The 23885-nt window shown below is 35.4% G+C and overlaps 1 protein-coding gene across 2 annotated transcripts in view; it reads right to left on the bottom strand.

The window, feature by feature from the left end:
* Rhp (GTP-Rho-binding protein rhophilin) overlaps positions 1 to 23885 on the bottom strand; it is a 270103-nt gene that overhangs the window by 217765 nt on the left and 28453 nt on the right. The window lies entirely within an intron of this gene.

The raw sequence follows: 23885 nt of genomic DNA, 5'->3' as shown, positions 1-23885 counted from the left end.
GGTCTACATCAATGGAATATTTTAAGACTCATCATAACAGATAAAATATATTATCATAACATCAACATATTGTCATATTCTTCTTCTTCTTCTTTGATCATATCTGATCCTTAGTTAGAGCATAATATAGATACCACAAGATTTGGCGCCGGTACAACTGGGCGCCACGCAATTGGATGAAATTCGAAAATAAATAGACGTTCATGAATAATTATAGATACCTACCTACTTTTAAAATATATATTTATATTTAAATTATTATTATTTAATACTTGGTGAGAATTTCAATATGCACACTTAAATAATGATTTAATTGTGTTTATGCATAAGTTCCAACGAAAAGAGGGTTCTTTTATTTTCATATAAAACCTCAGACATGATAATTCTCAATCCGCAATAAAAAAAACATTATGTTAAGAGCAAAATTAATTAAAACTATTAAGTAGTAGATAGAAACAGATTAAAATTCCTCTTCTACTTTCTGGATAAAATCATAACGAAGTATATTTATTTCATTCAACAGTGTGGCGCCCAATTGTCCTGGGATCTAGTTGTCGCATTCCCACTACAAGGCGCCTCCAAGAATGCCTATCGTTCGCCAGTTTTCTTGCATATCTGTCATATAACTTACCGTAGTAAATTGAAATGTCAATACTTCATTCGCGATAAACATGGTGAACATAATATATAATAAATTCATATTAAAATAGTATATTGACAATATTATATAGCATATATTGATGCAATAAAGACCACTTATGACGTAGTCAAGTATTCCGCATTATGCTGTGCTGTGGAAAGTCCATCCATTGATGAACGAAAAAGACATGATTTTAATTTTTATAAATGAAGTTTGTTACCGCATAAAAATGTCTTATTTATTTAAGAAAACAAAACATTGTGGACATAACAAATCAAAATTCAGGACGTTCACAACATGAGATTTACATTATAACAAATATTACTCTCACAAGAAAGAAGAAGAAGAAGAAGAATAATAATAATAATATAAACATTAACAATTTTATACAACAAAACACGCGATAACGTGGGTAATTGATAGGAGAATATAAATTTTAATTCTTTAGGACGCCAGGATTAGAAACCATCCCTCGTGATAGCAGGCAAAAATGTTTCATGATAGTGAAAAGTGAGCATGCCTTGTAGAAAAGCAGTCGTAAAGTAATCGTTTGACAAATTATTAAAAGTAAAATAGTTATGTATGTCTAGTGGTATGTCTACAAAGAAATTTCTTTTGGACGCGGTCTAAAATAAGCTTGAAGGAAACTTCATAACTACTCCATACTAGACCGATATTCAAGAATACTACGCACTAGCGAGACGTAGTGTGCGTATGACATTCGGATTCTTGAATGGTTTCGCTTATCGCATGATGAATCCTAGATTATCCTTAGGCATAAGCCCACCAACGCGGCACTCGGTGCGCTCTCTACAAAGTAGGCCCCCTCCCACCCGCGCATTATCCTTCAATTATGTAATAAGGGGCTCAAGGAGCACAAAATAATTATTATTATCAGCGTCTCTCATAACAAAGCAATAAAAATATTATTAAATTTCTCGGGGCTTGTAATTAATATTCACGATGACATCATTATACCAGCGAAATATTGGACACGCAAGAACTAAACAAAGAGTTCACTGTTATTAAATAATGGCTTCTCGCCCGTCTATCGACGACGCTTCCAGAAGCGTGATTTTGCTCGCCGTGTTTAATAAATGGACTACGTTGTATTTTCGTTAATTCGTATCGCTGAGAAGCCAAAAAACGATGACTCATGGGGCAGGCGGGCACAATGCGTCATCAAATCCAGTGTGCGCTGGCGTATTTGATTACGTTGTATTTTCGATGATTTACGCGCCACTTGTGAAATTTTGCGCGAGAGCCCCACTTGCTGCGTTAAGTGGGTTTTACGCCTTATAGAATTATAACATATAATGCCAGCTTAACTGTCAAAACAATGAAAAAAAGGCCGATAGTCTATTTTGGGTACACTGTCAGTGATGAGCGGTAATAATGTCGTTAGCTTTACAACATCTATCACGAGTCATTCTTTCGTCTGGATCTTTATCGATTAATATTGTTATGCCCGACATATTATACGTTTCCATGCCACGTTGCACTAATATCAATAATTTTCTATCTTACCAATGAGAGTCCATATTTACGGTTTACGCTTTAGACACAACGGGAGGTCACTTTTTAATAAAAATATAAATTCTGTCCAGATTTCAAAATCGATTATGTCTTAACCTGCGCTCTTTTAATATACCACAAAAATACGTGATAATTTATTATATGTGGTAAGTAACAAAATTCTCTATAAATAACTTTGACAATTGGATAATTTTTGCAATAATTTCATTACTCAAGAATCGCGGCACCTTTTTATGTTCTCCAATTTTTGACGCAATCTTTCATCGGCGTGGACCAGGCCCAGCGGTGGGTAACTTAGATAAGGTTATGTAGGCAGGCATGCCTTACGGATTTTTGCACAACAGACTCCGTTGGTTATAATAGCATATATTTTGTTATAGTTACCTAAATAATTTACGTCTGAATCGACACGGAAATCGTAAACATAAATAATTCCAGTTTATAAAAAATACAAAAAAAAAAACGTTGGCATATTGGGGAAAAATGGATCATATGAGGTCATCTCGAAAATCACTGGCTTCAGTCATTGATATACTACTGGATGAATCATATGCTTCTTAAAATGACGCCCGATTTTCAGCGAGTCGGCCTTTGTTAAAACTTACTGAGTAAGCCCGGTCTAGCTTGCATCTTACTCTAACTAATAGTCAGCGCATGACGACTTGCTCTGTCTGTTTTGCGTTGCAGCACCCTTAGGTTCACTATTCCAAGAACGCAAATTTAGTTTTACAGCCAGGGCAATACGGGTGAAATTCGGGAATCCATGTTAACGGTCTTAATGCATTATACCTACAAGGAAATATTATAAGACGATATTCGTTATATCTTTTTTGGTACATATTTAAAATGACACTTGTATGGGAACTGCTCATCTAGTAGTATATCAATGGCTTCAGTTCATTGAATTTCTCAGCGCTCACATTAAAAGAAGGTTTTAATCTACACTTATGTAAGTTTTGCGCATATTGAGTATGTCCACATCGGTAACCGGACAAAACAGAAGACGATATAACAGAACATGAATAAACAGAACATGATAAAACAGAACATTATATAACAGAACATGAATAAATAGAACATGAATAAACAGAACAGCGAAAAATAGAACTATGATATATTACCTTTCAGGAAAAATATAACTGTTTAATGTTTCTAACACTGTTTTTTCATTTTCTGTTTTGTCACCGTTCTGTTTATTCTTGTTCTGTTATACCATGTTCTATTTATTTATGGAACTGCCCACATTGTATGCGGTCATTGCCTACTTTATAACAGCAGAATTAATGATAATAAATACACACAGAAAATGACCGCATATTATAACCGTATATCCTTTCTCTATTCTTATTTCTTACTCTGAGGTGTTGTCTGTTTTAAAATATAATATAAAACTATAATAAGTATGTAGGTAGGTACGCAATTATGATAAGTCGCAATCTGTAATATCGACATGAATATGTATTAGAATAATTTGTACTTTGGATTACAATATATATAATAAGTACCTACATCAATTGTATACTTACCTCTATATTGTTTAATCATTGTAATTTAATGTAATTATAAACGATTTATCAAACCTACAATAAGAAAATAAAAAAAACCACTTGAATTGTGCACATTTCAGGAATTGAATAAACGTCTATCAATTATTAGATTAACCATTTCCTTTGCGAGGAGACAAGAAACGGCGGGCATAGGTGTCAGCTTTGAGAAGAATATTAATTTATTCGATTTAAAAATAAGCCCGTGTTCCATCGAGCATTCACATCCGACCACAGACAATATTCATTTTAAATAAATAAATTGTATTTGTCTAGTTCCGCTACGAATCGAATAATAAATAAATTGAATGCAACCGCAGACCGGAAATAAAGTGTAGACCAATCACGCGCGCTCAATCAAAACGTTACCTGTCACATTCGAAAGACGCCATCTTGTCAATCAAACGTCAAATTTGATAGTTTCATTGTTTTTTTTTGTAGTACATATATAATATTGGCAGCATGCTTATTTGATAACATTCGCAAATTGTATTTTATTGTATCGATTATAAAGTATTGCAATTATTATTTCGTAGGCTGCTTATAGAGAACCTAGCTTCCTTATTGTCCATCAAAAATGATGTGCAATTTACAAAGGTAGGTACAATTTCTTTTGCAATTTTATTTATTTTATTTGTAACGTCATATTTTTTCACAGGAGAGAAGTAATATTACGATTTATTGGATATTTTTTACGGAAATCGTGTATAGTATAACTGATAAGATATCTTAAACCTATGCCACCAAATTATAGACGTAGCCAGATGATTTTATTTCATTAATTAGAAATGAGATTTTGTCTTGAAACCTATTATACCTATTTTACATTTTTTATTAACTCTACAATCCAATGTGAACCTTGGTCGCCTGCTAAAAATGTTTCTTAACAAATTGTTTACAATAAATGGTTGTTAACGACTCAATCAACCGATAAAGTCTATGCTCTGGACTGGGTCCAAATACACTTCACGAAAAAAGGACATGTGAATTTGCCAGACGCGGGATCCGAACCCATGATACACGGTTTCAAAAGTGGACACACTCTCGCCCGTCTGCTGTGGTCATCACACATCTAATGAATGAAATCAAAGTAATAAATGGGTATATATAAATTATAAAACACTAAAATATTACCAATATTGAATGCGCATTTCGTTAACGTGACAAACTTTAATACATATTATGATACAGTCGTAACTATCGAAAAAAAATATTCTTTAATAACGTTTTTAAGTTTATCCAGTATTTCTCTAGACTCGTGAAATAACTTCTTACAGACGTACCCAGAAAGTAGCACACTTCTTTTATTATTTGTATTCCCTGAGTGAATCACTGTCAGACTGTATGACTATTAGGTATAGCATATTCAAAAAACAGACCACATACCACGATTTTATACCTTATTTGTTTATCGCCGTCTTTTGATAGTAAGGATGAAATGCACGTCCTAAAAGTGTTAGCATATTACTTCTCAATAATTATATATCGAAATGGCAATTTATACATATACATTATTGGCTTCTCACCATTCAACAGTCAATATTATATCATATTATCAAACATATTTTACAATCAAAGTAGGTATTTGGTTAAATAATCTATATCGCTTCGTCGGGCAATATAGCCTCCATCCGCAGGTCAATTGAAATTAAATACAGACAATTAGTATATACTACCAAAAGTTTACTACTGGATACTTTTATCAAGGATTTTGGTAAAATTATAACTGTATGTTATGTTCGAATTATTTGTGAAGGAATTAAATCCACATTAAACCGAATATTGGGCACGTTCTGATGTTTGTTTATTAATAATTGCACAATGCACTGTGTAAAGTAAACTTAAATGTGTAACTATTTAAGTACCTATCTGATAAGTAAACTTAGTATTTTTGGGCATAGAGAATCTTATCAATTAAAGTACCCGGCGATAATTTCTATTATCAATGGACAAATATATGTTTAGTACGGTTTGCTTTTAAATTTTCAAGTAGATATACAAATACGCTACTAACTTACTTTACTTAGCCCACGTTCGCTCATTAGTTGCAGGATAATTATGGACACCACGTCATGACTCCTACAAGAATCCCTGTCGCTCGCTACTTTTCTTGCATCTTCTTAGTCAATGAGTGTGGATGTTATTTCCAGGATGCAGGAATCCAGAAAAGGTAGGCGAGATAGACTCTTGAATCATCCGCAGTACGTGGCCGAACCAGATTCAACGTCGCTTCTTTACATTGGTCATATCACCGCATGGTATCTGCCACAAGTATCCGATCTCGAACCTCAGTACTATCATTAGGTAGGCGAGATAGACTCTTGAATCATCCGCAGTACGTGGCCGAACCAGATTCAACGTCGCTTCTTTACATTGGTCATATCACCGCATGGTATCTGCCACAAGTATCCGATCTCGAACCTCAGTACTATCAGTAGGTAGGCGAGATAGACTCTTGAATCATCCGCAGTACGTGGCCGAACCAGATTCAACGTCGCTTCTTTACATTGGTCATATCACCGCATGGTATCTGCCACAAGTATCCGATCTCGAACCTCAGTACTATCAGTAGGTAGGCGAGATAGACTCTTGAATCATCCGCAGTACGTGGCCGAACCAGATTCAACGTCGCTTCTTTACATTGGTCATATCACCGCATGGTATCTGCCACAAGTATCCGATCTCGAACCTCAGTACTATCAGTAGGTAGGCGAGATAGACTCTTGAATCATCCGCAGTACGTGGCCGAACCAGATTCAACGTCGCTTCTTTACATTGGTCATATCACCGCATGGTATCTGCCACAAGTATCCGATCTCGAACCTCAGTACTATCAGTAGGTAGGCGAGATAGACTCTTGAATCATCCGCAGTACGTGGCCGAACCAGATTCAACGTCGCTTCTTTACATTGGTCATATCACCGCATGGTATCTGCCATAAGTATCCGATCTCGAACCTCAGTACTATCAGTAGGTATACGGTTGTTCTCACTTCGTAAGATACCAGAACTCTCTACCATAGAAGCTGTCGACATTTCACTACCTTTTGATTATTTGTTAGTTTAATTGAGACCAGTTTAATGTGATTCATCACATATATTCGCAGCCTCAATAGATCGTGTATCTTCTAAGAGTGATAAAATAATAATATATTATAATAATATATGATACTCACTTTATTAAAAATATATTCCAATTGAATTTACTTAACTTATTTTTACAATTCAAAATATTGTCTTTTTCAAAATGTATAATAAACTAAAAGATTACTTTTCAATTGTACGTATTACATTTTGCCGTCTCACAGTTCACCGTGATCTGTCGTACCGGAGAGAGATAGTCGAAATGGCACGGTGTTCGTGGAGCATTGCGGACAGTAAGGTTCCAAGTTTTTTATATTGTATAATAACATTAATTTCATATTTTAGTACCTATCAAATATCGGTTAATAACTAATTGTATTCCTACTATATATTTTCTTCTGTCTTCCCACTGTATTCCGATATTTTGAAGTCTTTTATTTAGACATGAATTTCATCCCGATTTTATGCGGCCATCGGTTTACGATACAATCACAATTACAAACAGTTCATGGTGAACCCTAAAACAGCCTACCTGATTCCGGATTTGGTCAAATATGCTCTTGCCAATGACATTATCAATGAACAACGCACTCAATACAGTGGCTAGCAAGTAAATTCGCGCATAGCGACATTCGCACATGTATAGGTAGACGTCACGCAATTTCCATTATGCGATATCACGCATCGGGAATTTATAGCAATATCACTTTTATTGTAATGGCGTTAGAACAGTGTTTCTAGTGTCAATGTTCATTTGAGAGAACCCGTTCGACCCATTAGGCAGACCCGACAAAAAGCATCGGGAATTTATAGCAATATCACCTTTATTGTAACGGCGTTAGAACAGATTATGCCATTCGGCAGAACCGACAAAAAAGTGAGGGTTATTTTTTTTCCAGATGCTTCTCCGTATTAATGTCATTGGTTCTTTTGCATAAACACAATATTAGGTTGAGATATTAAATGGTTCTTATAAAATTATATCAGGCATAAAACGTCACAAAAAAATAGAAATTAAGCCGACAGTGATTGCGAAAATAGGATGAAACTCGTTTTGCGAGGAGATTGGTTGAAGAGTGGCCTAATAATTATTATAACTGGACAGTTTTGCTTGGAAATCTCGATTCCTTCTTTGGTGACACCAAAAATCATTTCTATCCGACAGAAAAATAATATTATGCTAACAGCAGTCAAAATGTAATTTAAATAATGACACTCCTTGTTTGTGTTAATTAGAAATGTTATCACGTTTTTCGGTGAGTAAAGTTTAACGCGATTCTCTTTTTCCCGGAACCTTAATTACTGATACTCCTTAATTATGAATTAATCGTACAAATTTAGATATAAAATTGATTTTACTATAAATAATTAATTATATTGTCATTAATATATTGTGTGAGATATATAGGTATGCATTTTTATTAAAATTGGTGTTTATCACATGGGGGCCACTGAGGGGTGAACTAATAGGTACAATGAATCACGTTACAAGACTTGTGAAAACTATGTACGCCGCACCAAATTAACACAATGTAAATTATATTATCTTTTTTATATACTTTTGAAGTAACTGAAAAAAACTTCAGGGTTCCTGATATACTTTTAATGTATGATGAATTCAATGCTGTAAAAAATATATCGTTTGTGTTTTTGTTTCTGAAATCTAGAGCTTCAAAAACTAGATCATTTTTTTAAAGTAAGTATATATTTTATTCGACAAGTGTTTTAAAAACGACTAATTAAGCTATATTTTAAATAATTTAAATGAATTAAAATATTGGTATTTTTTATTTTATATTATGATCGTAAAATAATAACTTCACCGCAGGAAACTTTATAAAAATACGCAGCTTTTCAACCTTCACTGTGTGGAGGCCATGTTATGATCTTCTAATGATCGAACATGGTGATGTAGATAAATATCGCTAAATATATTTTCAACCGACCGATTTTACAAATATACCTATAAACAGAAAAGGATACAATTAAAAAAAAAACATAAAGGACAATATGTTTAAGCAAACTGTAGTAGGTACTTATAGAGCATATTTTAAATACCTGTCAAAGTTAAAAAATATATTTTTTTTTTTTTTTATTCAACGAATAAGGCACAAGATCTGAGAATGTATTATAACATTCTATGTAATATTTAACATATCGACTAGATACGATAGCCGACGGATATTTAAGCATTTCATGTAAGGACTACTAGTTAAAATTGTCGTAATTAAGTAGGATGTCCGTAGCTTAACTGTAAAAGCACACTTGCGGGAATCCAGCGGTCACAGGTCCAAGTCGTGTAAGTAATGTTTAATATATATTTATTTTCATTTTTAAGAACATGCCATTTTCCATCGCAAATTTAAAAAAAATAATGTGTTCATCTTTTTGGGGTGTTTTTGTGCTAAGTAACCCCTGTCACTAGTTCGTAACTGACCATGCTTGTAAACATCAACCAAAATGGCCGCGGCAAATCTACAAAGCTTCAAAATATCTTACAAACATCGACGTAACGAGTGGTCTTGGATATTAGTTTGGTTTTGTATCCACAGGTCGTAAAAAAATATCGATTATGTCTGGACTTACCTAAATCATTCGGTCGCAAAAAAAACTATTATATAATTCCGAAAACACCTTGACATGGAATCTAATAATGAAGGCACTCCGATCCGCGTATTGTGGTGCTCATCAATAAAAAATGACTTGTAAAAAACTTGTTCAATGACAGACCTCCGAAGCGATTATCGTTCTGTAAACGGTTTCATAATGTGAAACTAATACACGCGATCGTAATATCAACAGAATTGAGTACCCGACTAACTATAAGAAACAATACATGATATTATTATCATCCAGCAATTTAGACCATTTGAAATTATATTTACCAGGCATGTCCAACAAGTAAGATGTAATCTACTATCTAGTATATATCACACTCTACCATTGCCATTCTTCAACTTGAACAAATGCATTATATTTAGCTGAGAATCACAAAGAAATACTCAATCTCTGATTCGTTGTGAAAATTATATGCTTTGGTCTTCTTTTAAGTACTCATTAGTCATTACTAGAGACCGGATCATATGCAATATAAAAATCTTGAAATATGCATGAAAAAGGCTCAAAACATGCATGAAAAGTGTTATTATGCAACATTATGTTATCATTAAATAATGAAAAGATACTAATTATAGTTTTCTTATTTCAAAATGAAATAGACGATGACAAATGTTTGATAGTAAGGCAGTGACGTCCCTAGACAAAATGCCGCCCTTAGGCAGCGTCAAAATGCCACCCCACTATACATTATTTTGTATTATTATTTCATGACTTCAATATCTAAGAAATACATTATTAACAAAATATATACCACAAAATTTAATTTAAATGTCATCTCCACTTCAATAGACAATATTGGGAGTCCACGGTTTCATATACATTTAAAAATATACCTGACAACTTTCAAAACTCGCGAATCACTGGCAAAAATATTTTGTTAAATTAATTAGGTACCTAAGTATGTACCTACTTATAATTCAAATATAATTCGGAAGTTTGCACGTGTCATTGCTGGTCATCAAGGAGTGATGTCCAAAGACAACGGAAGTAAACTAGACATCGCGAACCCGACAAAATACAGCCCTGTTAAACCGTTTATGCTAATTAATAGGTATGGACATTTTGTTTCCAACCATTGAGCTAATTTTTTTAATGGAAATGGATATTTCCGTTATTACTAAGTTTATGTACATATTCCTATATATATTTATTGATTCTCCTCGATTTGCTGCCCTTCGAGTAACTGGCGCCCCCAAGTAATGCTCAATTTGCCTACCCCCACGGGACGTCATTGTGGTAAGGTCACATCCACTGAGGTACCTAACTGGGCAGTATGTGAATTTGGGTGCTATGCTAGCACTTATTGTTTCTGGCAAAAGTTCACCCGTTTTATTAATAAAACTTCAATTTGACACAAAGGTTCAAAGCCAGGGTTATTCCTCAGAAGATTTTCAAACTTTCCTCTAAGTTTACGCGGGAATACCTCTGACAATGAGGAGTTTATTTGGCAGATTTTATTCATTAACTGAATAGATTCAGTCAACGCCAAACCTTGAGTTTCAAGCTTTTTAATTCTCGCAGGTATGTGGAAAAAATGAGTGCCAATAACAGATATGTTTTTTTTTATACTAGAAGCGTTAAATGCTTTCTTGGACTGACAAACTGCCATAGCCTCTGCACTATCTATCTATCTAATATTGTAAATATAGCTGAAATATGCATAATCACTAGATTTTATGTAAAATATGCAATAACCGGTGAGAATGGGCTAAATATGCAAATGCATATAATCCGGTCTCTAGTCATTACATTCATCGTCAAAATATTATTCTCCTACTGCACTACAGGAGGGGTCATATCTTCTCTTACGTCATAGTAAGGGGTCATCCTGCGACAGGCCATAAGTGATGCAATACAAATTAACTGATACGACGAGGTCATGGACTTCCTCGTGCCTAATTATTTTAAAACGACTTTCACGTAACTTTGATTAACGAAATAAAATTATGAATGGTTTATTCTTCAGCTTCAAAATCACGATAAAATCATATTATTATTACAACTACTTGTACACGATTTGCAAATATTCAGCAAAATCTATCCCGCAATCGACGCATTGGATTTTCCTGATGTTTACCTACGCCATATGTTATGAAATCGCAGAATATCCTGGGTCTGGCAAATACACATAGTATTTTTTAATGTGTGTTTGGAGTCAGAGTATGGACCTAATAGGTTGAGCAAGTGGCTAACATCCATTTCTCGTAAAAATAAAATCTGTTATTACAACCTCCACTCTGTGTAGGCCCATATGATCCTCTTAGGATCGAACGTGGCAAAATAGTACTATGTCTGGGATCTAATCTTAAAAGAAAAAAGAGATAATACGCCATCTCAGAAGTCGAGTCTGTTCCCTCTACATATTATATAATGTAATTACAAGGAAGTATACTTATTTGAGTACCAATTAATTAATTGTTATCTTGACTCTTCAAATTTTTCAAATAGTTTTCCATGTACCTCTATCGACTTTGCATTATCCAAGGCATTTAAATATATGTTTTTTCAATGGGAAATCCTCTCCAAATACAATCGCATTATAACGACCGGAAGAAGACAAATGGACGTCCTTGAATCAGCTGACCTGCTGTATCATTATTTCCCATCGACGTAATGTTCACAATCATTAATCATCAAACAATACGTGCGCACACAGAATGGATGGACTGGCCTTAGTGACTTATCCTATAGCAAGCACAATTTAATGAAACCTATAAAATAAATATTAGTAAAAGATTCCTGTGGGTCGGGTCTATTCTATACTTATCGACCGCTAGAGTGATAAATATTATCAAACTTAGGGTAAGTTTGTATCAAAGTAGTAGCACTTATTGTAACAATTACAATAAAATGTTTGTAATTGTTGGAATAAATGCTATATGTTAACAGCACCTCTCTTGATGCTGTTAAAATATAGCACTTATTGCAACAATAATTACAACCAACTTATTGTAATTGTTACAATAAGTAACTACTAATACTTTGATACAAACCTACCCTAAGTTTGATAATATTTAGCATTTTATCACTTTAGCGGTAGATAAGTATAGAATAGACCGACTGGAATAGGAAACAGACCCAAGTGGTAAGTAAGTTAATTTTATCTGGTTTGAGTCTTTATTGTGTTCATGGAGACGTGGCGGGTAGTAAAGGAAGCATATTTACAGAATATTTATAACTATTAAATGGTTCACAAGTAAAGTTATTACGTAAGGGAAGTCATACCCTTACAGAATAAGAAATACTTACTCAAATATTACGAGTATTTTTGAACCTAGCTTGCTCAAAAACAAAAATAACCAGAATGGACTTGGTTCACTATGCTTGTGAAGCACTCAAATACAGCTCAGTTAGCTAGGCACAGCGTGATATACAGGTTGATGGAATCTTCGGTAATATACAATAATTTACCTTATTGTCATCGTATTTAATCGCCATGTCAGGCATTTGGTAAACAATGCAATTACATACAATCATGTGTGTTATTACTGGGTTGTTACGACAATTATGCAGAGTTGTTTGGACGATCCTGCATAATGTTCGGTTATTGTGTTACTCTGAACATTTTGTTCCTGACCATACAATGACGTATTGTTTTTTTTATATTCTAAATCTAAATCAGTCGCAAGATAGTCATTCTTCGGGTACCAAGCAGAGTTAGAAACTGTACGTTTGCTTTTGTGCAACCCAAAATCTGCCCACAACATTAAGGCTTAATTACATTGGCAGACGCGCAGACCCAACCCGATCCAACAACCGTCGTGGCCAACGTTTTAACACTATTTGCAATTACACGCAATGATTCAATAGCGTTGGTCCTTGCTTTTGATTGGTTGATTTAAAATAAACATAGTGTTGCTATTATTAAAAATATAGGTTGACCAAAAACTAGATATTTCTTAGATTGGTGGCTACACTGAACGTAATCCCGCGCAATTTTACCTCAAAAAAACTGAGCTGTCAAACCTAGCGAGCATATGTTGAAATTTGCGCGGCCGTTTGACATTTATAGAAAATTTTGTATACTTGTTAATTTACATCATGAATAACTGGGCGAGCTTGAATCTCCAAGCCAATCGATTAAGACTAATTGTAGCGAGTATGGCTATATTTCAACTGCCGTGTATTCATTTTGACGAGGACCGTGTTTTCAGTGGTACCTAGTCCATACATTCTTTTGATATTTCGCCATCTTGTAGTTGTTGAAATCGAGCAGTAGAATGAACGACCGTTTGCGTGGATATTTTCGTACGCTTTCGACAATCTTCGCTGCTAATGAATGGATCGCACGACGGAATAATAGAAAAATTTCCACTTTTGTCCCGATCGCTCACGATCCTTGAAAACCACAGAGAATACCTAGAGTTTGACAGTCGTGGCAGACGATCGGGCCAGACGCAATCTGCCAATGTAGTAATCTGTAATTTGAGCTTTAGAAATGCATTGTTTTGTCCTAAAAAATGCGATATATTTTTAGTAGTAATACCCTCCTTCCTTACTCTGCAGTAGTACAACAAAAGCTGCCTACGCGCTGTAGGTTTCACATGGCAGGGGGGAACGAGCCTCGGCGATGGATCAAGGGAGGTGGTGCGACATTGTGCTTGCCCTATTCTGCAATGCTGAATCGTAATAGAGTGAAATAAGTAAGTCACTGTATGGTATGTATGAAGGCGACGTGGCGCAAATGAACTACCTGACATCAGTGACGTCCCTAGACAAAATGCCGCGCCCCTGGGCAGTGCCAAAATGCCGCCACATTTTTATACAGTACTTTTTATCATCCTTTAATGACTTAAATATCTAAGAAATGTGTTGTATGGATACATTACTAACAATATATTGGTATACCACTAAATCTAATTTAAATGCCATCTCTGCTTCAATGGACAATATTGCGAGTCTACGGTTTCAGATAGATACATTTAAAAATACACCTGACAACTTCCAAAATCGCGAGTGACTGGCAAACGTATTTGGATAAATTTTAAATTAGGTATGCACATGTCATTGCTGTTCACCAAGAACGCGACGTCCAAAGACAACGGAAGTAAACTAGACATCGCGAACCGACAAAAAATAAAGTCCTGTTAAAACTTTTATAGTACTTACCTAATTAATATATTTTGTTTCCAACTAGTGAGCTGATTTTTTTAATGGAAAGATTTCCGTTATTACTAAGTGTATGTAGCTTTCTATATCTACCTAATGATTCTCCTCGATTTGCAGCCTTTGGGTAACTGCCGCCCCCAAGCGACGGTCAATCTGCCTACCCACCCCCACGGGAGTTCACAGCCTGACATATTCGTAAGGAATATATTATTATTATTTGCTACGAATTGGCTACAACTGATATTTTGCGTTTATTGAATTCTACTGTATTATAACTTTATTTTGCGTAATCGTCTTGTATAAAGAGCGGTCGGCGGAGAGAGTATTTTTGCGAAAGGCGAAGGCCTGTGAAACTTTTAATACTAAACAGAACATGGAAAAATGGTAGACCTTTTTGCCACCCTCGTGCAATCTACACCCTCCCTGCACATAAGAACCGTGTCCAGAAACTTGCACGCATGCAGTTCGCCGTATCAAAGTTCAACGTGAAATGTTGTATCGGAAATATATGGCCGTATCGTATAGTACTGACATAAAATCCATGCCTAAATAAAACACAGATCTTGTCGGTTTACACTTTACAGGAAACCAGCAGCGAAAAAAAATTTAAAAATAGCTGATATACTGTATTATTTGTTAGGTTAGGTTAGTTTAGGTTTTCATTCTTGAATCCATAAATTTTGCCAAAACCAGCTATGAAAATTCAATTAACGTTCATATTGAATATAATAAAATTGGAGACCGTATAGTATGCGGTCATCTCTTTTCTTATAGAAAGCTCACGGTGAACTGTGTCACGGTGAAATGTTTTACGCACAATTTACATGTAACCCATAAGAACGGGGCGGTCCTGCCTAAAAATAATTGTTAAAAAAAATGTATTTGTAAACTTCACCTACCTATGCGTTTGCTGCATCTAGAAAAATAAATTAATTTTATAAATATAGATCAAATTTAATGGGACTATCGAAGAGGTCAGATACACGATAAGTATGCAGTATCATGAGATTGTAATCGAAAAATGTCATCTCGAGAATTCTTGAGAAATAATCAGAAAAGGTGAGTCTCGAATATTGAGAAATCAATTTTCTGAAATATCATGAATTCTCATTTCTCGAAAAATCAACATTGAGAATTTGAGAAATTGTTACTCGGCAATAACAAAGAAAAGGTGTAACAGAAAAATTGGACCGCAAACTGAATCGCCAAATCGATAAAATTAGGCCGAATGAGTTAAAACAATAAAGATACTTTGTCGAGATTCTCGAGAAATCAATAAATCAATCTCAAATTCTCGAGAAAATAAATATTCTTGAATTCAAGAAACGAAAAAGTCGAGAAATCACAAACTTTCAATGTATTATGAAGACCGTAGAATGTTGGATGTTATGACGTATTAGTGGGATTATAAAAATTACTACTTAATTACTAATATTACTATGTTTATAACCGATTTACACCTCGGTGTTTATTTTTTTTTATAAGTGGTTCATACAAACTGGTACGAACCATCAGAATAACACCACTGATTGGGCAAGTAATTTGAAAATACCTTAATTAATAAAGAATTTAGAAAACCATTTATATGGAGGTATTATTGTCTTTGGTATTATTTGCTCTCTTCTTATCAACGAGGCTAATCTCTCGTCTCAAGTGCTGGCGTTTTGTTTGAGACATGAATGCTATTGCAAGGAGCGTTCTGTTTGTATAAACGATTCGAAAACCATTGTTCTCTCGAGTGGACAGGTGGGAAAGTGTTCACATTTCAAAAAAAAACAATAATGCTCTGAAAATCGAACATGTGTTTTTTCATTGCAGAAAACGACATGGTCATACTTGATAATAATTAGGCGGAATTGCCTAACAAAAAATCGCTAATAAATGAATAAGAATCAATACTAATATTAATATATTAGGCTAAATAAATTGTGGTGAAAAGTTTATAAACTAATATATTATAGTATCATAGATTATTGAAGCGATTACATGTGATGGATAAAGTCATTTCGATTTATACTGTAGCTTTAACGCCCGACGTCAATGAGCTTCTGATGTAATGTCGCTGTTGGCAAGAGCGGCCTCCTTTTTCTTTCACAAAACTATTCTGCAGCAGTGAGTGTACCTTTTTACATTCCTTAAAATCGGCTTTTTCCGGTAAGTGCGTGTTCTTTGAATCTGAATGTATTTTCGTCTTATACCTATATACTGACACTTTCAAAACGATTTTCTATATAAATTTCAAATTTGGCATTTTTATGTTATGAATCAATGACACCTTTCTTGCTTTACTGCAACACACCGATCGGGTGCTACGTGTGGTGATTTTGGGCGGCTGACGACATTCACGTCTCCAACGTATTGTTACCGATGAAGCGTGCATTATCAAATTAAACATTTTTCTGGTATCTATACAACATCACCACATTCATTGCGATACCCTAAATAGTTTTAAATTATCGGCAATTTAAAGTATGTACTTCCAATTTCTTGATACGGCTTCACTAGCATGACACCCCATACGCACCACAATGACAGACCTACACAAAAAAGAAACAAACGATGAAACCAACTTAACCAACTATTGTCACAAAAACAACAATGATAATAATATTGAACTGTAACTTATCGGTTATAAAATAGACGCCTCAATGCGTGTTTGAATCCAGAGCATGGACCTATTAGGTTGACCAAGTAGCTAACATTTATTTCTCATTTTAAAAAATCTGTTACGAAACTTTTACGTGAGGCAGCCAAGATCCACATCGGACTGTAGACCCAATGGTAAAAATAATGATTGTAATAAGTCATTATAACAATTGGAATGTTGAAAGGTAAAACCGCACAAGTGATTTTTGTGTTTTTTTTTTTATTTTATGCCACACTTTATCATTTTGTTTGTTCTTGCGGTCTGTCAAATCAGCACACCGAAAAAGGTCTCCTATTTTTTTTTCAAATTTTAATCAAGACATCATTTATTATATCAAATTCAGATTGCATTGGGAATTCACTATCTTTGCTCCACTGAGAAGGTAGCAAATCTCTAGTCAATAATGTGGTTTTGCCTTTCAAATGGCAAACGAACTTATGTACCCTCTCAAAAATAGGTTTTTTTTTATTTAAAAAATAAATCAATATTCCGATAATTAGTTTCAAAAGATATCAAACATATATTACTGGCGAGGGATGGAGGTAGGCTTTTAAGATTGAACATAAATAGTGCACACTAAACGAAGAATACAATGTGCAGGTAGTGCTGATTAGTTTTTAAAAATCAATTAAACCCTGCCTAAACCAAAGCATAATAGTTTAGGTATGCTATGGGTGATCCGATAAAAATAGTACACACTTTTTCAGTCATTCTTATTTGTTTTCGTTGAATTGAGAATACATAAATTATGACATAATATTATTATGGTGTTCATCACTTTTGTCTTTGAGACATTTATCTTTAGACCGACCGTTTGACTGACATCCACGAGTTCTTGCATTCTACCTTGGAGGCCTTTCGGGTCTTGTGAGAGTATAACAATATCATCTGCAAAGCGCAGGTGACTGAGGTGCCCTCCATTAATTGGAACACCTTTTTCCTCCCAATCAAGTTTCCTAAATAAGTCCTCAAGAGTAGCGGTGAATAGTTTAGGTGAAATGGTATCACCTTGCCGGACACCCTTGGTTTGTTATTGGGGAATTTACACGACCGTTTGTGGAGTCTCACGCATGCTGTGGCATCACTGTATAATACTGTTCAATAATTATGTTTATGTAGCGTCTGGAAATTCCTTGGTTGCTAAGGGCGTCTATGTTTGAACGGTTTTTCGGACCCTGCGATTATCTGTATTTCTGGCACCCAACTCGAGCAAGTCAGCAGCTACGTCGATCTCGGACAGCAGGTGTCCATACACGGAAGCATGCACGATGAAATTGCTCGAAGAACAAAGCTGGGATGGAGTGCTTTCGGACGTCTAAATAGTATCTTCAAGAGTGACCTATCATTATGTCTTAAGCGTAGGGTGTTTAAACAATGTGTGCTACCCGTGCTCACGTATGGCTGCAAGACGTGGACCCTCAACACGAGAGATGTCCAAAGGCTAAGAGTCACACAGCGAGGCATGGAGAGGTGCATGTTGGGCATCACGCGAAAGGACCGTAAGAGAAACGAATGGGTTAGGAAGCAGACAAGAGTACGCGATGTAATAGACGTTGCGAAACAGCTGAAATGGAGATGGGCGGGGCACATTGCTCGCCGAAAGGACGGCCGCTGGACAAATGCCGTCATCCAATGGTACCCAAGGGGTACGAAACGGCCACAGGGTCGCCCTAAAAGCCGCTGGATTGACGAACTGGTAAAGTTCGGCGGAAATACGTGACAGCGAACGACACAGGACCGAGAGAGTTGGAGAAAGCTTGGGGAGGCCTTCATCCAGCAGTGGATTGACCCCGGCTGATGATGATTATGGTGTTGGTAAGTAAGTTAGTTCTTATATCTATAAAATATCTAAAGTTATGTATGGATTAATGGCATACTTTTAGATATTTCATTAATAATTTTAGAATTTTTACTATGGCTTGGAATAGTCTAGGTTTAATTGAATTTTAAAAACCAGTAATAACACTATCTATATATTGTAGTCTTAGTTCAATGAAAACAAATACATTTGCCTGACAATGTTTAATGTGCACTTTTTATGTCGAATCTTAAAAGCCCACCTCCACCCTACGTCATTGATCTATATGCATAAACAGATAAATCTAACAAAACAATTACTATTATAGACTATATTATGTGGATAAGTTCATTTTATTCCCAACAATAACTAAATACAGTAGGTATTACCATTTTATTAACATCTGCATAAATAATGCCAAAATAAATACTAATTTACAGAATGAATGCTGATTAAAATGATTAAGTATAAATTGATTTACATATTAATGGCTATTTAGCAATTTTAAGTGCATTATTAATTATAAAAAAATGTATTTAACACTTAGAACATTATTTGTAAGTATCTAATTTTAAGTAGGCAACTGTTTAAATAAAAAAAATACTGTTTAATTTGGTAATCCTGATTTATGAGTACAAATAATCTAGTCGCAGATTATTACTCAATTAGTAATGTCGTATTACTTCAGCATTAGCACAATCCACATTATTCCAAAACGAGCAACAACTTATAAATTATAATTGCGTTCGGGTGCGTTCCCAGCCTACCGCGCGAATTACGACCAACACAATCATACATTATGGTGAAATGCTCCATAGAAAGGCGAAACCGACTTTGGGAATTTTGCCGCCATTTTCGGCCATTGTTTTTTTCCCGCCAAGGCGTCTTTCTCTTCCTATGCTGATGTATATTCGTTGCAGGGATATTACACTCGCAATCCATTTAATTAGTTAACAAATGTTCTCTTCTTGAAAGCATCTGAATAAAATTTTAATTTGACAGATAAATAATGCAGTAATCACCACCAAGACCAATGACGGAGTGTTTGAAACTCACGCCTGTCACCAAAATTCGCATGTTTTCAGGAATCGCCACCCCCCAATTTGACACTGCAGTGTGACCCGAGTTGAAAAGGCAGCCCAAGAGAGGGACCCGCGACACTTCATGCATGCATCAAATGTGCAAAACAAGGCTAAAATTCAGAAGAAGCTTTATGGCGACATCCATACCTCTGACCGTCCCACTCGAAGAAGATAGACTATCCGCTTGGTAGGCGAACCTAGTGTCTAAGGGTCTCGAAGATTGGGTAAAGCCAGCATCTCCCACCCGGAGCCAGTCTCTGGTACCGTACATGGAAAGCCCTAAACAGACTGACTGCGCACTCGAGGCAACTTGGTGAAGTGGGGGTTCTCCGATGACCAAGCCTGTGAGTGCGGTGAAATGCAAAGCATGGAGTACCTTTTTTCATGGAAAGTTTGTCCAGTAAGCTACAATTTCGACGAGATCCTACAAGCCGAGAAAAATGGTGTTGCCATCGCCAACATCTGGAGTGATACACTGTAGCTATTGAATACCCGACACGACGAAGAAGACCGCCGAGAGAGGATGATCGACAATACAACCCAAGGTGGGGTTGGGTACTCTCAAGAATCTTATCCACTCACATATGTCTGTAGGAAGCTCTTCCACTGCCTTAGTAGTTGAGCACACTGCAAGAAACCGTGCAATGCGTGTGTGGCCCAAAAAGAGTAAAAAGCACTTGCTCGGCTCATAGTATAGTGCGCAACTCGCGCAAAAGAATTTAGAGAAAAAATAAAAAGTTTGGACTGGATCAGCTAGTCTCTGTGACGTTAAGTATCCTCTGTATCCGCATACTGAATATCATGATTTGAATTCGATGATTATTCTACGGAGGAATCGGGATCAACCCGATTAACCTGCTCTCCATACGACGAATCAAACTTTTCAAATGGCTCAAAGTTGGCTTTGGTTGATATCAAGATGGAGTAGCCGATTGGGCCCGTATGTGGACGGATTGGCAAACAGCTACGCTCGGCTGGATTTCATCAGCGGGCAGTCCCAGAGACCGTGTTCAAGATCTTGAGTGTCGTCCGGCCTATCAAACGAAAACCGTGCAGCTTGGCTGCGAAGTCACCATTTCCGATGAGGAACTGGTCACCCAGTTGTTTGGTCTTAATTGTCTTATTTAAAACCTGCGGGAGACATCTGGAAAAAACACATACGTTTGTCACCCTTTGGTGTATACTGTCCACCTCGACTGAGGGGTATCGAGTGCTATCTTATAGACTAACGTACTGACAGTATGCCTGTAAGGAATGTTTTCAGATCTCGGCGGAGGCGTCAGATGGTTGTCAGTACTTAGTCATCGCGATCGCGTCAGTATAACCCTCTACCCTGCTGTCATAGTTAGGTATTCGAAAACCAATCCGCCCAACGGACGTTAAATTCGTACGCGTAATGCCGGGTCCACACCGAAAACAAGTCGCGCGACAACTCGTTAAATTTTACGATAAGCATGATGATTATCGTAAAATTTCTTAAGCAATTATGATAATTATCGTAAAATTTAACGAGTTGTCGCGCGACTTGTTGCCGGTGTGGTCCCACTTTTATGCTTACACATATTTACGTAGTTACTTCCATACTTTCCTTGTAGGTACAAACAAGTAGGCACAGATGAATTAAATTGGAGTCGAGTATGTATATAATGTACAAAAATGGATTAAAACTATATTATGATAACTAATTGAATGAGACCATGCTCGTCGAAAGGTTAGACTTGTCATAGCCAACTTTACTATGCACTGAATTCGCAATATACCATGAAATTCGAAAGAATCGCGAATCGAATTTGACAACGATTTATGTTCAAAACAAGCTTATGCATTCAAAGCATCTGGTGCATGAATATTAAGTCAAAAAATTGAGCAAAGCGTGGGAAATGGAGAAGTGCGTAGCGCAATTTCCTTTATTTTAATTTTCAAGCACACCTAACACACAGTTTAATTATTATTATGAGACATTTATCCAGTGGCAGCACTGTATTTTACTTAATCATGAGGGTAAAGACAGTAATATATTCTGTAATGAGGGCCAGACTAGCTTATCTCCAAAAAAAATGACACTTTCATGCCATTAATATTAATGTAATTAACGTTTAAGAGGTTTTGGCCTCTGTCATAAATAGAATCAAAGCGTGAATTAGACGGAATGACAGATATAACATTTTCGGTGAAATTGGACAATAGGTTTTCTGGCTCTAAAATACTACTACTTCTAAGCAAAAAGTCACGCCTCTCGGCATGTGAGATCTACAGCGCGTAGACCATTTTTATAGCACTGCTGTAGGGTGAGGTAGAGTCGGCCATGGTGACGTAATCATTTAGATTGTGCCACAAGGGTACAGAGTGTCCGGGAGAAGCGCTTCTTCATGACTACACCAGTCTGACGTAACCGCTCACGTTTGTTTCACAGTGTTTATAATGCGGTCGTACGAAAGTACCCCTAAGTTCAGTGAAGGCATTGTTAAAGCTCGGATGTCGAGAATTATGGACCCTGGTACGATACCATGTCGACTCTGAGATACAGCCATAATATAACAGGCACATATTCATAATTTGGACTAACTTCAGAAACATACCTATAGGAAAAATATTTAAACCATAAACCAATATCAACATCGATTGTACCTACGTAGGTCCAAAATTTTACAAATTAAAACGTAAAGTACTCTCGAGTTCCGGAGATAAAATGCGACAAAGATTATGACAATTGTGATAATTTAATTTGAAAAAAGCATCTAATAAATAATATTCTGGTTTTCAGGACATTAAAATCTTCAAAAAACGGTTGTATTTCTAAAATATTATAATGTTCTATTAAAATAATTATATTTTATTGTGAAACATTATACTCGCCCACCCTTTTTCCCCGCCTCTGAATTTCCTGTCATCTCGAACGAACCGATTCTGATTCTTTATGGAAATTCATATTATTGTCTATGATGGCGGAAGACGTAATTAAATAACATTTAAAAATAGAAAATTGAAAAGAATAGCATTATTAAAGAAATTTTAATGTCCGTTGCTTTCAAATGTTTTTAAATTAAGAACATATTAGACTCAGTTGGAATCCTATTGTTGAGATTTAGATACGCCAATAAAACCGGAGAAAAAAATGATTTTAACAACCTAAAATACCCAAAACAATACGCCTTGAATGTCAGAAGCTTGATGATACTATCATAAATTGAAGTAGAAATATTTTTATTGTATTTTTATATCAGTAGTTAATCCACAATCTTATCTTCGAATAAATAGTGTTTTCTATTCATCGATTATCTACCTAAAATACGATTATTTAGGAATTTGAATACATGAGTGGTTGGCCTATTTGTTAGTATTATTCCTTATCTTAAATTAAGATTTTTCTGTTGAATAATTCGCAAATAGCTGATTTGTATGTTTATATGGACTTTTATAGTGTCGTTTTAAATAATATGCCAAAAGTGTCAATCAATGTGACCCCTGCTAAAAATAGTTTTACGGTAAAAACATTAATTTGTTGTTTTAATTTTTTTATAAATTCTGTTCTACGAGTTCTTCTCGTCGGGAAAAGATGATAGTCTATACTCTATGGTTTCATTGTAGTAATATTTTAAACCCAATTTGCAAGACATATGCATACTTTAAAGGTTTTGTTTAAGTTTAAAAACTATATGAATAGTTTGAATTGTTTTAAGGGCACATTTTAAATCTTCTGACAAATCAATTCCGTCATATGTTTCAAAAAATTGCCGCTTCGTATACCTGTTAAAAGTCTGTTTGATAAAAAATAATACAGTTTAAATTAAATTGGTCACATACCGACAGTTTAAGATAAAATAATA

This window comes from Rhyacophila brunnea, unplaced genomic scaffold (genome assembly GCF_057557595.1).
Source record: "Rhyacophila brunnea isolate RB1 unplaced genomic scaffold, BYU_Rbru_1.0 scaffold_12, whole genome shotgun sequence".
NCBI lineage: Eukaryota > Metazoa > Arthropoda > Insecta > Trichoptera > Rhyacophilidae > Rhyacophila > Rhyacophila brunnea.
The sequence above is the reverse complement of the archived record's forward strand: the minus strand, read 5'-3'. Positions and strand labels throughout refer to the sequence as shown.